The following is a 19,374-nucleotide window of genomic DNA, read 5'->3' on the forward strand; positions in this document are numbered from 1 at the left end:
TAGTCAAGGCTGGGTTTTTTTGTTTGGTTGGTTTTCTGTTACTTTAAATTTTTAAAATTTTCATATTACATTACAGGGAGCCTTTTGGGGGGTTTTCATTTATTTTTTATTTTTTATTGGCGTATAGGTTATTTACAATGTTGTGTCAGTTTCAGGTGTACAGCAAAGTGATTCAGTTATACACGTAGACATCTTTCATCTTTTTCAGATTTTTTTCCATTGTAGGTTATTACAAGATTTTGAATATGGTTCCCTTTGCTCTACAGTAGGTCCCTGTTGTTTATCTATTTTATATATAGTAGTGTGTATCTGTTAATCCCAAACTCCCAATTTATCCTTGGTTTTGTTATGAGTAAGGCGAACGTGGACTGGTACTTGCTGCCCTTCTGGGAAAGGGTGCGTATAAGTCCGCTGGAGAGTCAGGGTAACTGTTCTCTCACTACTTTAAAATCATCCAGCAGCTTGAGTGTATCAATGAGTCTATGCACACCACGCTGTGCAACTCCTGTCTCATTCTTCTTTCCTATTTTCTTTTTCTACCTCTGGCTCAGTAAAAGTCCAGTTAAAGATAAATGTTAGGCAGTCAGGGATGATATAGCTCAGTGGTAGAATGTGTGCTTGCATGCACAGGGTCCTGGGTTCAATCCCCAGTACCTCTGTTAAACAAATTTTTTAAATTAAAAAAAAAATGAATAAACCTAATTACCTCCCCCCAACAACAACAAAAAAGCTTTAAAAAACACAAAAAAAAATCCCCAAAATGTTTTTTTACAAAATGCACTAAGTCCAAATGGACTTAGAACTGAGCTTCATTCATCTAAGCTATAGGACAAATTATTATAATTCTATTTAAATTATTCCAAGCCATATTAAAAAAAAAAGATGAATGGTAGGCAAGGTTCGTACTGGGAAGCTGGTGAGAGGACGATCACCATTTCTTTCTATAATCTGTCTTAAATCCTAGCAAAAATTAATAGTTACATAAAGCTAGTGTTGAGCAATTCTTTCCAAAATGTGACTAGGGAATCTCACAAGTGATAGTTTGTGGCTATCTTACCAGCACTATCAGTGCACTGAAAACACACACCCAATAGAACAACAGTAGTGGGTAGTGAATGGAACATACAGACTGTAAACATATCTGCAGAAAATATTCTCAAAACAGAAAATATGAGCATCGGGAAGTTTGTAGGGAGACAAAAAAAAAAAGCTAATTAGCAAACAAAACAAATCCCAGAGCAGCTGTAGTGCTTTCACACTTGGAAACCTGGTTTACAGTCTCGTGAATAGAAAGACATATGAAAAGAATAATTAAAAGACGTCAGAGATAAGTGTCAACAAATCTGGCTATAAATATCCTCAATGAATTTCCTCTGAGAAAGTATTAAATTGAGAGTGGATTGTATCAGTTGACAACGGAAAAGATCAAAACTGGAGAAAATATTTCAGAAACAAAGCAATCCCAGGAGTGTCACAATATTATTACGGTCTCACCACTCTTCCCAGAGACTCAATGAGTCAGAAAGGCTTTTGGATGGATGAGAACACTGCTGCCTCTCAGTCCGCCCCGGAGTAAGAGTGCCATCCTTTCTCGTTACTTACCAGCATCAGAGCAATACTGTTTCCAATATTGTTGACAATAAGCAGCATTTTAAAGGCTCAGAATTCTCATTCCCAGCCATATAGCACTGCATATTCTGAACCCCAAGTAAACACCAAAATATTCTGGATAAAGTATAAAAGACATGCTTGTGAAAGAACAGCTGAGCTATAAGTAATTCAAAGGTACATATCAGATGACAACAGAACAGGGAAAACACCAATCCTTATTAAAGCTTAAGCCAGAACTGAAATCAGCAGTTACTTTGAAGATATTTTTCTATCACCAATTTCTAGGAAGGAAGGGGAGGGTGGAGGTGTCAAAAGTACAGGTCTTATACAGATGGCTAACAGGCACATGAAAAGATACTCCACATCGCTAATTATCAGAGAAATGCAAATCAAAACTATAATGAAGTATCACCTCACACCAGTCAGAAGCAGAGAAAAGTTCACCCTATAAAGGGAGATGGCCAAGAAAACTGTTCCTCTTGACTTTGATATTGAGTGAAGGATAAAAATGTCTCCTTGAAAACACATAATCAGAAGCCATCACATCCCCCCTTTGGGATATCTGGGTCCTGATTTACACTCTCTGCATGATTCCCCCAAACCCAAAGCCAACAAATTAATTTAAACCAGTCCCATTTCCCTTGGAAACAAATCTAAGTCTTTCATGGAGAAATGTACCCTCAAATCAGGTCTTATGGAATTTCCACAAAGTACCAACAAGTATGATCTCACAATTTAAAAAAATTAGATTACACGAACAAGCAAGACACCACAAGCAGGAGTCAGCAGAAAGAATATAGGGTTCAACTTGCCAAGTGCGCCCTGTGTTACAATTACTAGAATCAAAATAGAAATTGTCTGCTATCAAAAAGATTAAAGAGGAAACTGAAAACATAAGCAAAGAATATGACACTATGAAAATGAAGCTGATTTGAAAAAGAACCAAGTAGAATTTCCTGAAATAAAAAAAAATAATTATTTAAGTGAAAAATTTATTGGATAGGTCAACTAACTAAATACAGAGAATCAGAGAACTGAAACCCAAAACTAGAAAAATAACCAGACTGCAACAGAAATAAAAAACTTTTAATGAAAAAATATGTTAAAAAGGTTAAAAGGCATCAACAATAAAAACAAAGGAATAACAAACATAATAGGAATTCCAGAAAGAGACAATAGTGAGAATGAAGGAGAAAACAATATCTAAAGAAATCATGGCTAAGAGTTTGCCAGAATGGTTGTCATACACAAACTCTCAGATTCAGGAAACAGAATAAATAACAAGCAGGATTTTTCTTAAAAGTACAGAATAAATAGACTCCTAGACACAGAATACAGTGAAACTTCAGAATCACAAAGGCAAAGGGAAAACTCTAAAAGTAGCCAGACAAGGCAGCCAGCATGGTGGATGAAGGGAAGGGGAGATGAAAAAGGAAGAGGGAAGGAGGGATAAGGAACTGAAAACAGAAGGAAAGAATATTATGAAAAAGAATGGAGAAGAAAGGAGGAAACGGCAGAAAAACAGCTGAAACCAGAACAGTGCCGATTAACGAACATGGCACAGGGAACTCTAATTAGAAAAGACACCTGCACCCCAGTGTTCACAGCAGCACTGTATACAACAGCCAAGACATGGAAACAACCTACATGTCCATTGAAAGATGGCTGGATAAAGAAATTGTGGTATATCTATACAATGGAATACTACTCAGCCATAAAAGAGAATAAAATAATGCCATTTGCAGCAACATGGATGGACCCAGAGATTATCATACTGAATGAAGTCAGACAGAGAAAGACAAATACCATATGGTATCACTCATATGTGGAATCTAAAAAAAAAGACATAAATGAACTTATTTACAAATCAGAAACAGACACACAGACATAGAAAACAAACTTACGGTTACCAGTGGGGAAAGAGGGTAGGAAGGGATAAACTGGGAGAACGAGATTTGCAGATACAAACTACTATATATAAAATAGATAATCAACAAATTCATACTGCATAGCACAGGGAACTATATTCAATATCTTGTAGTAATTTACAATGAAAAAGAATATGAAAAGGAATATATATATGTTCATGTATGATTGAAACATGCTGTACACCAGAAATTGACACATTGTAAACTGACTACACTTCAAGTAAAAAAAAAAAACAAAAAAACTCTGAAATCAAAAAAAAAAAAACCCAAACATGTGGCAGACTTCAGATAAGCCTGGAGGACATAATGCTCAGTGAAACAGCCCACTCACAGAAAGACTTTTACTGTAGGAGTCCACGTATCTGAGGTCCCTCGAGTAGTCAGATTCATAGAGACAGAAAGTAGGGCATTGGTTGCCAGAGGCTGGGAGTTGGGGGAGTGATAGGGAGTTGTTTAACGGGTACAGGGTTTCAGTTGTGCAAAATGAAAAGAGTTCTGGAGACTGGCTCCGCATCAGTGTGAGTGTACTTAACTAAACTGTACACTCAAAAATTGAGATGGTAAACTTTTTAGTGTACTTTGCCACCATTAAAAATTTTTTTTTAAATTATAAAGGTTAAAGTATTATAAAAGTGACCAGGCAAATTTGCAAAATCACAAATGAAACTTCCAAAAATGAAAACTAAAATCATTTAACTTGAAAAAAAAATTTTAACTCAACATATAATGAACATCATATTAGACACAGCTAAAGACAGTATTATTAAAAAGAAAATAGAGCTAGCTAAATGATCCATATTAGAGCACAGGCAGAAGAAAAATATGAAAGAGGGATTAAGTCACAGAAAATAAAATGAGAAGGTCTAAGCAAGTATAGTGAGAGTTGCAGAGGGGAAGAATGGAGGTGAGGGAATGTTCAAAGAAGTAACAGCTGTAGTGTTTCCAGATTTGATGGGAAACATGAATTAACTGACACAGAAATCACAATATAGACTAAGAAGAATGAATAATAAGAAATATTACCTAGACATCTAATAAGAAAAACTACAGATCTCCAAGGACGAGAGAATATCTTAAAAGCAATCAAAGCAGAAAGGCATATCATCTACACAGAGCAAAAGTTAAACTGCCTACAGACTCTTCATCTTGTACACATCCTGGTTTAAGTATATCTGTATCAGTACAACCATTTTAGAAAATAATTCTCCATTATCTAGGAAAACTGAAGACGCACATACACCACTACCCACCAGGTAGACTCTTAAAAAAAACAAAACACAAAAGAACAACAATAGCAACAAACTTTGCACTTGAGCATCAAGAGACATGTACAAGAATGCTCACAGCAGCATTGCCTGTAATTACATGAAATTTAAAGGCAACCCAAAGAGAGGGGAGGGTACAGCTCAGTGGTAGAGCGCATGCTTAGCATGCATGAGGTCCTGGATTTAATCCCCAGTACCTCCATTAAAAACAAAAAAACCCAAAGGGATAAAAAATGGTGACATATACTATTGGCAATGAAAAAAATACCACCTTGAAGAAATCGCACAAACATAATGTTAAGTAAAAATCTGTATGTGATTGATTATATGAAGTTCAAAATATGTAAAGCTAAACAATCATTTAGGGTAATGTCTATCTCTGGGGGGAAGAGAGGGGTTGTGATCAAGGACTAAAACACAAGCAAAATAATAATGTTAAATTATGTATAGTTTTTATTCTTTTCACTATACATGTTATCTTCATTTTAAAAATTAATAATAGCTAACAGCTTACCCTATGAATGATGTAAATACTATTTTATCCCCATTTTATGTATGGGAAAACCGAGGCACAGAAAGATTAAGTGGCTTTCCCAAGGTTCCAGGCCAGCACAAAGCAGAATCAAGACGAGATTCCAGGCAATCTGTTTCCAGAGTAAACACTCCTGAACACTCAGATATATTCCCTCTCTTTTGTATATGGGTAATTTTCCACTCTGAAACTAAAAAGCAAGCATTGAAAAGGAGAAAAATGCTTGGAATTAATGCCCCCAAGGGCTAATGCCATTAAAAATGTTTGCAAAAACTAAATACGTTGTGTGTGTATCTCTATATGTGTGTGAATGTGATCAGAAACATGTATCAAAAGTTAATAAATCATTTTACCTGCATTCTTTTATTTTCTTCACATTTTTCTTCATTTTCTAAATTGTGTGCAATGAATGTGTATCACTTTTATATTCAGGAGGAAAAACAACATTATTTAAAAATACTCCTGCCTTTGGTTTAAAAAAAAAAACACATGTCCTAAATCACGGGGTAAATTGCATAGGAAGTCTAATTACATCTTGCCTGGCAGATAACAGACAGCTCTGAGTGTTACCCAGTTCCAAAAAAGGGCCTTCATTTTGTATTTAAAGGCAAACAGTGTTTAAAATTTCAGCAAAAATTTTAAGAGGCCGGTGGAGAGTTGCTCCGGGCTGGTCTTAACACACTCAGATTCATGTGGCTTTGGGGCAATCCCACCCTTATCCACAGAAGGAAGGTACCCAGGAGGGGTCCTCCGTCCACAACCACCACGCTGAATAAGGAGAGACCCAAAGGGAACTGGATGCAACAATCAAGAAACAGACTCACAATACAAGGAGATTAGCTGCCTGACGAGCAAGTTTAGAAAAACAGCCATTACAATGGAGTGTGCATTTCCTGCGGGCATTCAGGACAGCACGGGAGGCTGCGGACTGGGTGCACGGGAACTGCTAAGTGTGCAGCGCTGCCCTCAGGGCCACGGAAGGGTTGCATCCAAAGGAGTGGGGAGGGACCCATTTCCACAAAGCAGAGCTGTTTTGAAGGTGGGAAAAAGCTCTCTACAGACAGAAAGCGGTAGAATTTGGTAGTATTATTCACTTAAAAAAACCACTATTTTACTATATATAAACTAGAAAACAAGGTCCTACTGTAGAGCACAGGGATCTATAGTCAGTATATTGTAATAAGCTATAATGGAAAAGAATACGAAAAAGAACCGAATCACTCTGCCAAACATCAGAAACTAACATAACACTGTAAATCAACTATACTTCAGTTTGAAAAAAGAAAAAAAGAAAAAATGCACTAAAATGGCAATCCATGGAAATACTGGGTCAACCCCCTGGCATCTAAGGGCAAGCGCCAAGCCTCAGGTTTCAAGGAGGGCAGAACAGCAGGCTCCATGCCTAGGAGCCCAGGTTTAGTCACATTTTTCTTAACAACTTAATACACCAAAACAAAAAACATACCGAGCGTCTAAAGGTAATTACTCCAAAACTGCCCACTATCTGTTTCTACAGAAGAAGGAGAAGAGCCCTGTGGAACACTCACCCTTCATCATCTGTCATCACCCCTCTTTCACTTACTTTGTGGATTGGAGCGAATCACTCACCTTTCCTAAGCTTTGGTTCCAGGCTGTAAGATGGATAGAGTAACACCTGTCTCCCAGTGCCCTGGTGAAGACGAGGTGAGACAGCGGGTATGTTTCCTAGCACAGCACCCCTGAGACGTTCTAGAAATATTCCTTCCACTCCTGTCCCGTTTCCTTGCCCACTGAGCCGGAAGCCACACCACACCCACACATACACACACACGCTCATGCACACACACACGCACACACGGTCCGTGCCTTCTCAGAATGATGCAGCCTAGCAAAACAGCCTTCAAAACTCACTCTTGTCTGGCTCACGACGTCCAAAATCAAGATGAACAACCCAAATGTAAGAAAGTGAGAACTGGGAGGTATTTTCACTTCAAATTTCATTTAAAAATAACAAATTACAAGAGAGTAGCTGGGAAGGGAACCTGCTAATGAATATTTATGAAGTCTGCTAACCAGAAACAAAGACAAAAGCTGCCTTTTCTTGTCACATTAAAGTGAAAACAAACAAGGCACGGAGGTGGTCGCAGGAGAGACAAGATGAACGTTCCATTTCAGGGGTGAGGACAGGAGTCAGAAGTCTGACAGGATCTATAGTTGGGACCGGGTGATGCACACCCCCCTGGGAATTCTAATGAACACAACCCACAGGGTCTTTAATGGACTTCCTCTTGGACATCCAAGGGCAGCCGTTTGGCTAATGGTGAATAGATCTAATCTTGGCTTCCTAGTCAAAGAAGATTGAAAATTTTAAATAAAAATTAACAACAAGCAGTTGAAAAATGTTTCGTTTTAATGAAGTACAGTCTCATTCTTTATCCACTTCGGTATTTGCCAAAGGCAACCCTTTGTCACCCTTGGGCCAATGACCTGGTGAAATACAGGGAACAGAGACTGAAACGTCGTGGTTATTTTATGTTGGGTATGTGTGCCTGGTTTTCCCTTCTGAGTTTCACTGGAGACTGAGTGGGGCCACTGAATTTCTAATTCTGAACCATGAGCATCACCACGATGCATCAGTTAAAGTGAGAACTGGGAAGCGAGTCCATTTGGTTTAAGAGCAGGCAAAGAAAAACCTTTTGAAGGGCACAAAGTGGGATGGGGAAAAGAAAAGCCTTTATTTCCATATGAGTTTGAAGTTTTTAAAGTATTGAACTTATTTAAAAGAAAAAACCTGAAAGTAACTAAAAATCTATCAGATCTGCTAGAAATCTCTTTAAAAAAAAGGGGGGGGGGAGTTTGGGAGAGATCTGATGGCAGTGGTAAGAACAGAAATTTTAAGCACCTTTTAATGTTTGTACTTCAGAGACTTAAACTGCTCTTATATTACAGCTCTTCTCCCACATTAAAGTACACATGAATCCCTGGGCATCTTGTTAACATGCAGATTCTGATTCAGCAGGTCTGGGGTGAGGCCTGAGCTTCTGCATTTTTAACGAGCTCCCAGGTGATGTCCATGCAGCTGGTCCATAGACGACACTTTAAGTAACATGTGCTGAGCACTTAAATAAAAGCCAGAAGATTCGAGTTTTATTGCCTATTGTCAGCTTATCACATTAAGATTTGGGGGCATGTCCCCAAGCTCAGTTTTCTTATTTCACAGATGCGAGCTTACCTGAGTCCCTCATGGGTCACTGTGAAGTTCAAACCAAAGAACACGCAAAAGTGCTTTGTTTAGTGCAAAGAACAAAGAATAGCAGTATTACTACACTTACTAACAAGAAGATCATAAAGGATAAATGACCTGCTGATGAACCCAAGTGAGAGGCAGAATTATGCTTAAAATTTACATCATCTCACCTTAAGTAAGGGCTTTGAGCTTCAATGTTTTGCAACTTAAGGTAATAAGAGGCCCAGATCACTTTTATTTCCATCCATGTTGCTGAAATTTATTTCCAGAAGACATTTACTTTCTTATCTTAATGCATATATCACACTGAAAATTTACACTTGGGGATGATTTCCCTTGGTGAGTGGTGGTCAGTGACCGCTGTAGCTCTGCCTGATGCCCCAGAGGGGGCGATAGCAACACCATGCACACATGTTCTACATAACACCATTGTCAACTGGGTAAACTGTGATGTAGATGAGCATCCATGCCCATCTGTGTGAGAGAATTTCAGACATGGGTCAGATTAATAAGGGCTGCAATAATCAAGGAGGACTTTGTGGAGGAGGAGCGTGTGGGCTTAGGTAGCTTATTAGAAAGGCAAGGACAATGCTCAGTAAACTCAGACAGGAACTCAGTTGAATGAGCTGCCTGTGGGAGCACACACAGTCTCGGGCTCTGTAATCGATAATCAGATCAAGATAAACATACATGTCAGAACACGGAGGCCCCTCCACCGATGCGGTGGGGAGAGACACCGGGGACACCGGTGTAAGGATGCTGTACGTTTTCCCTCGTGAAGCACGGAGCCATTTGAAGACGTTCAACTTGGCAGGAACAGATGGAATGAAATTGAGTATTTTAATGGGATATTATTGGGGAGAATACTGAAGACATGGAATCAGGAGGCATATCTGTAAAACTCATGTTTCTAGTAGTGGATCCATTTATTCAAGTGAAATCTTAAACAGAACCTCTATCTACCTTAGGAGGCTTTAAAAAAATTAAAACAATTAGGCGTGATGGGGCCCCTAGGCAGAACCCTCAGAGGTTGAACCCTCAGGTCTGCTGGGCTTCTTTGAAAGAAGGTACTGTGGCGTGATGAGCATCTAAGATCGGATGCTGGGACTAGAAAGCCGAAGGAAATCCATGCAGACAAGGTTCTACAAGGGAAGGACAGAGCACCCGGGAACTGTGATGGAAGCAGGGTCAGGCATTTGGGCTTGCAGCCCAGGGCTCCTTCATCCACCTGGGTCTGTCTCTGTCTGTGACCACTGGATGAGACATGCCAAGGGGAAAATGCAAAATCCAATACCCTTATTAGTCACTGAGAAACTTCTCAGTGGCTTCCTCTTATCTTTTGACACTGAAGTCTTAAAAGAACTCTTAACTTAAAAACTTCATCCCATATCCATTCTTTAATCTTATCTCAAAGCCATTAATTGATTGAAAAAGATGGTATCCAAAGTTCCAGACTTCTTGCTATTTTTCTAAAGCCCTTCAGAGTGATTTAATACACAGGGGTGTTAATTTTAACATCATCCCAAGGTCTGAGTCTCAAAAGAACTCACACTGGATATAGATAAATGGCCCAGGATGGTAAGCTTTTAATTTATTTTTATCTAGTATATAAATAAATGACATACAAGATTGAAAATTATGATAATAAGATCTATCAGATTTTAAAATGGACAGAAATACACCTATTCAATGAAAAAGATGTGTTACATTATCAGAAAACCACATACAAAGTGCATGTGGACATTTTTAAAGATACTACAAGAAACTTAGTTATAAAGAAAATGAAGGTGGTCAAATAGCAATTATTTTCTCCCATTTGCAAAACAGAATATACGTGTCTGAGTTTCTAAGGAAGCATCATTTCTGCAATCTGAAATCACAGAATCCCAGAGTTCAGAGTTCCCTGTAAATTCTCTGGGAAGCATCTCAGTGATTCAGAACTGAATGTTATCTTTTCTTTTAGGGGGGAGATTTTTTTAAAGTACATATTCTACAAGCTCCTTCCCGTGTGTAATTGTCCAAGAGCAAAGAGTTCCCTTGACACAAACCCAACTATACATCTTCCTCCTTTATTTTATGTCCATTTCCCCTTGTTCTGTCCTCTGTGAAAATGAACAAAACATGTCCAATGTCCTCCTCACAAGCCCTGCACTTACTTGAAGACAGAAGGCAAGTCATGCCTCAATCTTCCAATCTTAATTCCAGATTCCTTCATTTTTACTCACAGGACTTTCTTTTCACCTCCTGAATGACTTTAGGTTCCCTCTGGAACCCCGTCCAATGTCTCCACATACTTAACCAAAGGAACCAACAATGACAAAGAAGCATTTAAATTTGCAGGTGATGCATCTTTTATTAACCTGAAACTCCATTAAAATAAATAAAAATGACATTAAAATGTGTTCTGCCTTGTAATCAATCGGCCGGAACTAGTGCACCAGTTATGGATTATCTGCAGGTAATTACAACAAAAGCTACAATTTAATGAGTGCTTCCTGTATGCCAGGCACTGAATACTTTGCTATCCAACCCTGGCAACAGCTCTAGGAGGTCGGTACCGTTATCCCCAGTTTTCACAGGAAGGGCTTGGGCTATAAAGATACATAATCTCACACTCAGATGCGCACAGGGGCGTGGCCCATGAACTTCAACTGCTGCGGGTAGGTGTGCCTAGAACCAGACTCTGAGATGAGGATTTGCAGGTGCAAATTTCACTCATGAAGGCTCTTGGGCTCAACGTGTATGGGAGAGTGAACAAAGCAGGAGAGACAGTGGGAGAAGCTGGGCTGTGACACAGCCACAACAAAAGCCCCAGCGGACCCTACAGATCCTACAGAGTTGTCCTGATTTGGGGCAAGGGCCTTTGTGCCCCAAACTGACCAGCCATTGAGTCCCCCAACTGACGAGCCATTGAATGCACCCTGCCACCCTGGGGCAGTGGGAGAATCTTGACTGAGGCAACCCTCTTCAGCTAACAGCTGACGACAGTCACTCAGAAGAGACCCAGATGTGAGCTCTCAGCTGTCAAGATTCCCAGAGGCTGGGGAAAGAGCATCTCAGTCCCAAAGGGGGCGAGGAAACTGGGTGACCCATCACAGCTCCACAACAGTGACTTTATTTCAGATACCAAACTTAGGATATGGTTCCTGGTGCCTGTTTATGGGTTTGTAAGTTTGAAAAGTCATTCAAGTCACGTAACTTTAATGCCAAAGAAGTAAGGCACAGGTGGGAAAAGAACTAGAAATCCTGCTTTGGTGTATGTGTAGGAAACGAAAAACATCTCACTCTCGCCTTTCAGCCTCTTTCTGAGTTTGGGAAGCCAGCCTATCTTCATGTTCTGAAAGATCTTCGCTCAAACTCGCCTTCCTGTCTTTCTTTTTCTGTCTCTGTCCCTTTGCTGGGTCACATTCTCTGTGTGACACACATACAGCAATGTGATGATTCTAAACAAAACTGGAAATATGGATAGCAAAAGGGGAAACAGAAGAGGCGAGAGAATGATGTCAAACACTGGTAACAGATCATTATTACCCAAGTGGATACGGTCATTTTTGAATAGTTCTGTCAGTGACAATACACATGTCCTCTAAAGGAAAGCCATTACAAAAGGATGGATAAAACCTATTAGTAATTCGGCATCCTCAATAATTTTTTGCCCTTAATCTTTCCCCATAGATTTTATTTTCTAAACCACATTAAAGAGACATAATTGCTTCAGGATGATTCTCAACTTAAAAATAAACAGCACAAATACTTACACTATTGATTGTTGAAGAGGAAGTTCTGTTTCATTTTCCATTTTATAATGAGAACAATCAAAAATGTTTTTAAGGTTTAAAATCAAAATTATGTATTATTTGTTGTTATCTATTTATCCATTATGGAGAAGCTTTTAAAAAGCTAGAAAGCCAACAACTCGCTAGAATGGTTTATTAGGACATGAATTTGAAATAGCTCCCCCGGGGGGATAACAAATCCAGCTTATATTATGGGAAAATGTGAGGAGTCATTAATTCATATGATGCTGCCTTGCTATTCTATTAACGGATGCAAAAGTAAATTCTCCAGTCACCATTCTCATTTTAACATGAGCAGCAAGGTATCAGTGCAGAAGCGAGAGTTCAAAAAGTTAATAGTAAACCTGAATCAAGGATAATTTCGAAAGCACTCCAACAACAAAAGGCAATGGAGAATGAAGATTCAAATGTAGCAGGACATTGTCTGATTAGAAATCCACCATCATTGTCCGCCACCAAAACGGCCCACAAACTGCTGAGACAGCCTATGACCTCTCCAGTGGGGCTGAATTTGTAACAAAAAGCTGGTGGATCAGCATTTCCGGTCTCCTCTCTTTTTAAAATCCCCCACGACAAAAGGGCATGAGGTTAACACATTTTACTGTTAAGTATGATCTGAGCCTGTTGGAAGACTGCCCATTCAAAAGTGTCAGCCTGGCAACTCCCCTACGGGTTTCTGCTTTCCATAGTTTTCCCTAAACAATCCTCCTCCAGCAGAACTCTGTGCTGTAACCACAGGGTACATGGGGGCAGTCCTGAATATTAGTTCAAACTCTAAATACTTTTTTAAAAATTTTTAAACTTTTAATGGAAGTAGAGCCGATTTACAATGTTGTGTTCATTTCTGGTGTACAGCATAGTGATTCAGTTATGCATGGATATATTCCTTTTCAGATTCTTTTTCATTATAGGCTATTACAAGATATTGAATATTGCTCCCTGTGCTGTACAGTAGAACCTTGTTGTTAATCTATTTTATATATAGTAGTTTGTATCTGCAAATCCTGAATTTCCAATTTATACCCACTCCCAATTTCCCCCAGTAACCATAAGTTTGTTTTTATGTCTGTGAGTCTATTTCTGTTTTGTAAGTAAGTTCATTTGTGTCATTTTTTTAGATTCCACATATAAGTGATATCATATGGTACTTTTCTTTCTCTTTCTGGCTTACTTCACTTAGTATGACAATCTCCAGGTCCATCCATACTGCTGCAAATGGCATTACTTTATTCTTCTTTATGGCTGAGTAGTATTCCATTGTATACATATACCACAGCTTCTTTATCCAGTCATCTGTCAATGGATATTAAGGTTGCTTCCATGTCTTGGCTATTGTATATAGTGCTGCTATGAACATTGGGGTATGTGTATCTTTTTGAATTAACCAAATTCCCAATATTTTAAAGTGGCACCTCCAAAGCAAACATAAACACTATCTACTGCTTTGTTGGCATAATGGTACTTGCAACACTCACTCTGGACTCCGAGCAGAAGGCAGCCATCTAATACTGTTGTCCACAGTAAGACAGTTCAATAGAACACCCTACCAGGCCCTACCATCAAGCAAAGGACAGTGGTGAAAGCTGACTTGCCCTTTCTCAGTCATCGTACCATCTTATGGTCACTGTCTGCAGAAGCTTCCACATCTGTCCATCTCTATTCACGCTGTCATCCTGCCCAATGTGGCCAAGCTATGCAGAGGGCAAACACATCTGGCAATGTCTCCCCACAGCTCTCACCCATTACCAAGTGAAGGGTGATCGGCCTGCTTCCCCTATCCATGATATACTGTTTCCACCACTAGTTCTATGACCACAAACTGTCAAGGGTCTCCCCCTAATACTGAGTTTTGGAGACACTGTATTAGTGTGTGTCCCTCACACAGAGACTATGAGTGAGGCAGAAAGGCAGGAAAAGAGAGAGACCATAACAGACAGACATATTTCTTGTGTCCTGCACAGAAACAAGCGGAAACTCCTTTTGTCACTGGCAGCCCTCTCCCAGGATGAGTGAATCATGTTGGGCACATGCACCCTGACGAGTTCCAGCCCACTGGCTTCACAGCAATGACTGACCGTTCTGTGAGTTTTAGAGAACAACTCATTGTCCCTGAGACCACCTACAACTTGCATGCATGTGACGTCATTCTAAGTTACAGCAACTCAGCATTTACATAAATTCATTTTCTATACATGAAATTCATAGGGTACTGCAATGCATTTAACCAAATTAACATGTATCTTCTGCTTAAAAGTGTTGATTTGAAAATAAATGATGAGTGTCTTTTTTTTAAATGTATGACAGTTATCTTTTATTTCAAAAGGAAAAATAAAACTGAAAAAAAAATAAGATGTTTCAGGAAACTGGGTTGTGTAGCCAGCACCTGCATTGTTAGTGAACATGCCTAATACGTTGTTACTGCAAGTACCTATTACGGGAAAATTGGCTTGAAAATGGATGTTGAGATGACAGTCCTTTTTAAACTGGGATTTAAGCATAGGTGCTTTTTTCTAATTGGAGCATAGTTGATTTACAATGTTGTATTCGTTTCTGGTGTACAGGAGAACAGGGGTGGTTTTGATTCTCTTCCAATCCTTCCTTTTAGCAGTGGAACCAGTAGAAAGAAATAAAGGACACCAAAAATAAAATTCATGCTAAAAAAAATTTAGGTATAAAAACAAAAAATAATAAAACCTTAATCAGAGCCTAAAGTATTAAAGCAAAATCTGTTTGTTGAATGCAGCGTGATTAACGTACGCCATCAGTGTGAACTGATTTACTTACTTCAGTTTCCTATTTTAAGACACATAGATAACTTCACAGTTCAGTAAAGATTTGGAATAAGAGGGGAAAAAAAATGATAAAAGTGGAAAGGACAGAATGGGTCTCAGCAGACCAGGACTGTGCCTCCAGCTGTCAGCACTGAGTCAGGGACTTAATTTTGCTTCAAATTAATTCTCTCGCGTATAAAAATGGAAGTGACAGATTAACCGATCTTTAAAGTTTCTGGAAGGATGGTAGAGAGGTGGACTAGAAAGAATCAAAAAGGGGCGATTTGTCTTTTTTCCAACAGGTCTTCAGGAAAAAAGTCAGTAAGCTAATTATAAGGCCACAGTAATCAAATAACATGCACTCAAAATAGTGCATTTGAATTTAAAATTTTTACCCATGACATTCCCTCAAAGAAGGCTCTGAGTAATGTATTTCAAAAGTCTAGCTCGGGTAGACTTGACAGCGAACAGTGCAGCCTCTGTTATTACAGTCTCCTTAATGATGCTCTGGGCTGGTGCTGGGAAGACCCAGTGGGAGGGACCCTGGCACCCCTCCCCCCCCAAGAACCCAAGAAAGGTCCTGCTTAGTCTCCTATAAGCAATGCTCCGATCCTGGGCAGAGCAGTGAAAACGAGGAATTGACAAGAAACCTTGATTTATACAGAAAAAGAACTATACTTTTGCACCTTGCTTAAATGATTTCTATAACCACTGTGAATGAAAATGGAGCACGGCACTGCCTTGTAACGCTCCTAAATTTTAGAGTTTACATTGTTTTTTAAACACCAGTTGGAAATTCCTTTCATCGAACTAAAAAGGTCACAATATTTGTCATTTGGAAAAATCCTGAGTTATCTGCCAAGAAAATAAAACCAACAAGTACAGATACAAACGAAATGAGAGGGAATCTCAAAACAAAACGGAAACTGAGAATGTGAGTTGTTTTAAGTGCTTGAATGAACAATATTGAAGGTTTAAGTACAAAATCAAATTTGTATTTTAAAAAAGATTTTTAGCTATTGCCTGTAAGTCCCAAATCAATGTTGCTAGCCCTGAGCCCTCCCTTGACCTCCATACTTAACATTTCCAACCGCCTGGCGGACATTTCTACCAGATGCCCCAAATACACCTCAAAATCCTCTCCTCCCCAACAATCAGTCCACTTCCCTCCTAAATTCTCTTGACAGCATCACTATAGTCATCCGAGTCAGAAACCTGACAATTCCAAGTCCTAACAGGTCCTTCCAGTGCCCAAACTATCACCACATCCGGAATGTTCTAGCTCTTTCAAAATTCTCTCTATTCCTCATTGCTTCCACCCTAATTCTAGCCCCTGTGTCTCTTCCCCAGATCATTACAAAATGAATCTGCCTTCCTTCAACCCCACTCACCTGCAATTCTTTCTCTATACTTTCCCCAGCCAGCTTAAAACCCCTCAGTGCTTACACACACACACACACACACACACACACACACACACACACATACACACCCCATATCTATGGTTTAACAATCCCGAACAACTTCCACACATGGGTTTCATACACCTATACCACTGCGCCTGACTGCAATGCCTTCCTCCAGCTGACCCTGCTGTGTATCAGGCTAACTCCTATTCATCTTTCAAGGGCCATTTCAGGGCTCACCTCCCCCAGGAAGCCCACTTTTACACACACAATCCTCTGGCCATAGGCTGACGTGATGCCTTTTCCATTCCTTAATGATTAACACTCTCAATATACTTTTATCCTATTGGAGTTGGTCATATTTATTTCTGTGTCTATCTTCTGCATTTGACAGATATTCCTTGAAGGGAAGGACTTATCACCTTTGTTTCTTGAGATCCTAGCAAAGTTTACTGAATCGAAATTAAAAATGAATCAAATGATGGAGGAAAACAGATTGGAGGGTATGAGAGCATTTTGGAGGGTTACAAATGTTCGGAAATAGCCACTGTTTTTCTTACTTATGCAAATAGTACTTTGTGACTTACAAAGTGCTTTCACATAAGTTCTATTGTTCGATTCTTAAACAATCCTAGAAGGCAAGGTAATGCAGATATGAAGGCTGACAGAGACCCTAAATACATAAGAAATGTCTCTGAGAAGAGAAGTGTTACTGATTTTTTTTTTTTTAAGGGAGGGTGTGTGTGGCTGGGTGTGTGTGTTCACATAAGTCTTCAGCTATCCGAGCTACACTTCAAATAAATTCCTGTTTGGTCAAAACAGCCAACTGATTTCCTTCATAACTACTAAAAAACAAAAAAATCTCCTGAAAAAGAAAAACTCTCAAGTCTCCTGAAAAAGAAAACCTCTCAATTCTTTGCAGAGAATTTTCAATAACCAATTCCCCTATTCACCCTCTTCCAAGAAGCCAATCTTGAAAGACAGAACAGCTCATTTAGATTTCCAAAGACAAAGAGAAAACGGTTTCACTCTCACCTTCAGAAGATCCGCTGGTCCAGGAGCCTCCTGAAAGCTTCCCTGATTTTGGAATCCGTCCTGTTCTCACGATGCCAGCTACTTAGAGCAGCTTTGGTCAAAGTTTTCAACAAACAGGAGTGAAATACCACGAAGAAAGAATATCACAAAGCTTTCTGAAAGGAAAAAAAAAATCACACACAGAACAGTGTAAATTGTTTGGGGCTAGTTAATTCTATTCAGCTGAGATTTCACTCAACTCTCCTACGAAAATTGACTAAGGGAACTTAATATGTACTAAACCCCATGATAATACTTAAGGACATCAATGTCTGAGAAACTTTAAGCAATGTAATGGCAACAGGTAATGAAAACAAGTAACACAATTCCAATTACATTTTGGTACAGACAGACGTCTGAATGACCCCTAACTAGCAGGAAACAACTGTGCACACAAATCAAAGAGGGGGAAAAGGTACTTGATTTTATTCTATTCCAAAGCTTCATGGGAATACACGGTACTTTTTGATCACAGCAACACACAGGCTGCAGCTGGAAAGAATCTAATGCAGACAGAAAAGAACAAACACTGAAGAACCCAGTATTTGATCAAGGTTGGCGATGCCAGCGAGGAACGCAGCAAGGCAATTACATTTTAGAGGTGGCTTTGAAGGCAGTGAGAAAAGGATCTGGGAATGAAGTTTCAGGACACACCATTGTAAGAAAGCAAGCACAAGGTTAAGGTGGAACAGCCCAGAATGAAACCTTAATTAAACGGAAGCCAACCAACAGAAGTGTTTGAACAGCGTGTTGATTTAATACCTCACTTTTATGAGAAAGGGTAAAAAAATAATCACAGGAAAAAAAATGTTCAGAAAACCTCTTTTAAACCAGAACTTGGGGTCACTGGAGGGTGAGCAGAGCCGAAGCCGGGAGTCTGGACCTGTCTTTCCGACTCAGCGTCTGACCTCAGGCTTGCTAACTGCTTCTTGAGCTCGCCGGCACATGTGTACCACTGGGGGGGCTTTCACAAAATATCAGTGGCTTGGCCCCGTGCAGCCAAATAAATCCCTGACCAGTTGAGTCGGAAGATCAGGTGGGACGGCGCCCAAGCACGGGCAGTTTTTTTCAAAGGAGAGAAAGTCACAGGAGACATTGTTCAGCGACTTCACTCAGCGCTAAAATTCTCTCTTCTCTGCACCTGGTAACTCAAGTTTGTTTTCAAACAAATACAGTTTAAATTAGTAGTAACCAAAATTTTAAAACCCTATAAAATTAAATAGTTACCCAATTTTCTTTTTTTTAGACGTTTATTTTTCTTACTCTTTTTTTTATATATAATTTTTCTTTTGAAAGCCCAGTATTTTATCCTGGTTTTTTTGGGGGGGTAATTAGGTTTATTAATTAATTAATTAATTAATTATTTATTTTAGTGGAGATAGTGGGGATTGAACCCAGGGCCTCGTGCATGCTAAGCATGTGCTCTACCACTGAGTTCTCCCCACCCCCCCAATAGTTTCCCACTTTTTGAGGAGGGACTAAGGTTCAGTGACTTATGCGAGGCCCAAGCAAAGTGGCAATGCCAGGATGGAATCAAGCCTTCTGCGGAGGTGAAAGGCCGCTCACGAGCTGGGGCTGGACACAACCCTGTTTCAGGCTGGGCTGGACGTGAAAGGAAGACAGAGTCACACCGTAGATGAGGGCTCGGTGCCACTGACACTCTGGGCAGAGGAGAGCATAACCTCAGGGTTGCCACCCCTTAAGGAACAATGCAGATAAAAATAACCCTAGCAGCTAAATTGTTGAGCACTCCATGTGAGCGAG

General features: G+C 39.6%; 1 protein-coding gene and 1 long non-coding RNA gene across 14 annotated transcripts in view; one reads left to right on the forward strand and one right to left on the reverse strand.

The window, feature by feature from the left end:
- Positions 1–19,374, reverse strand: part of NRCAM (neuronal cell adhesion molecule) — a 268,306-nt gene that overhangs the window by 194,917 nt on the left and 54,015 nt on the right. For all 13 annotated transcript variants that reach the window (XM_032484246.1, XM_032484240.1, XM_032484235.1 and 10 more), the window contains exon 2: positions 17,572–17,726. The gene's annotated coding sequence lies outside the window, so the exon portion shown is untranslated. The remainder of the gene's footprint in view (positions 1–17,571; positions 17,727–19,374) is intronic.
- LOC116665046 lies at positions 276–18,645 on the forward strand. Its single transcript, XR_004321634.1, has 3 exons — positions 276–638; positions 7,338–7,340; positions 18,635–18,645. It is a non-coding gene; the product is annotated as an uncharacterized LOC116665046 (long non-coding RNA).

Source organism: Camelus ferus, chromosome 7, assembly GCF_009834535.1.
Source record: "Camelus ferus isolate YT-003-E chromosome 7, BCGSAC_Cfer_1.0, whole genome shotgun sequence".
Lineage (NCBI taxonomy): Eukaryota > Metazoa > Chordata > Mammalia > Artiodactyla > Camelidae > Camelus > Camelus ferus.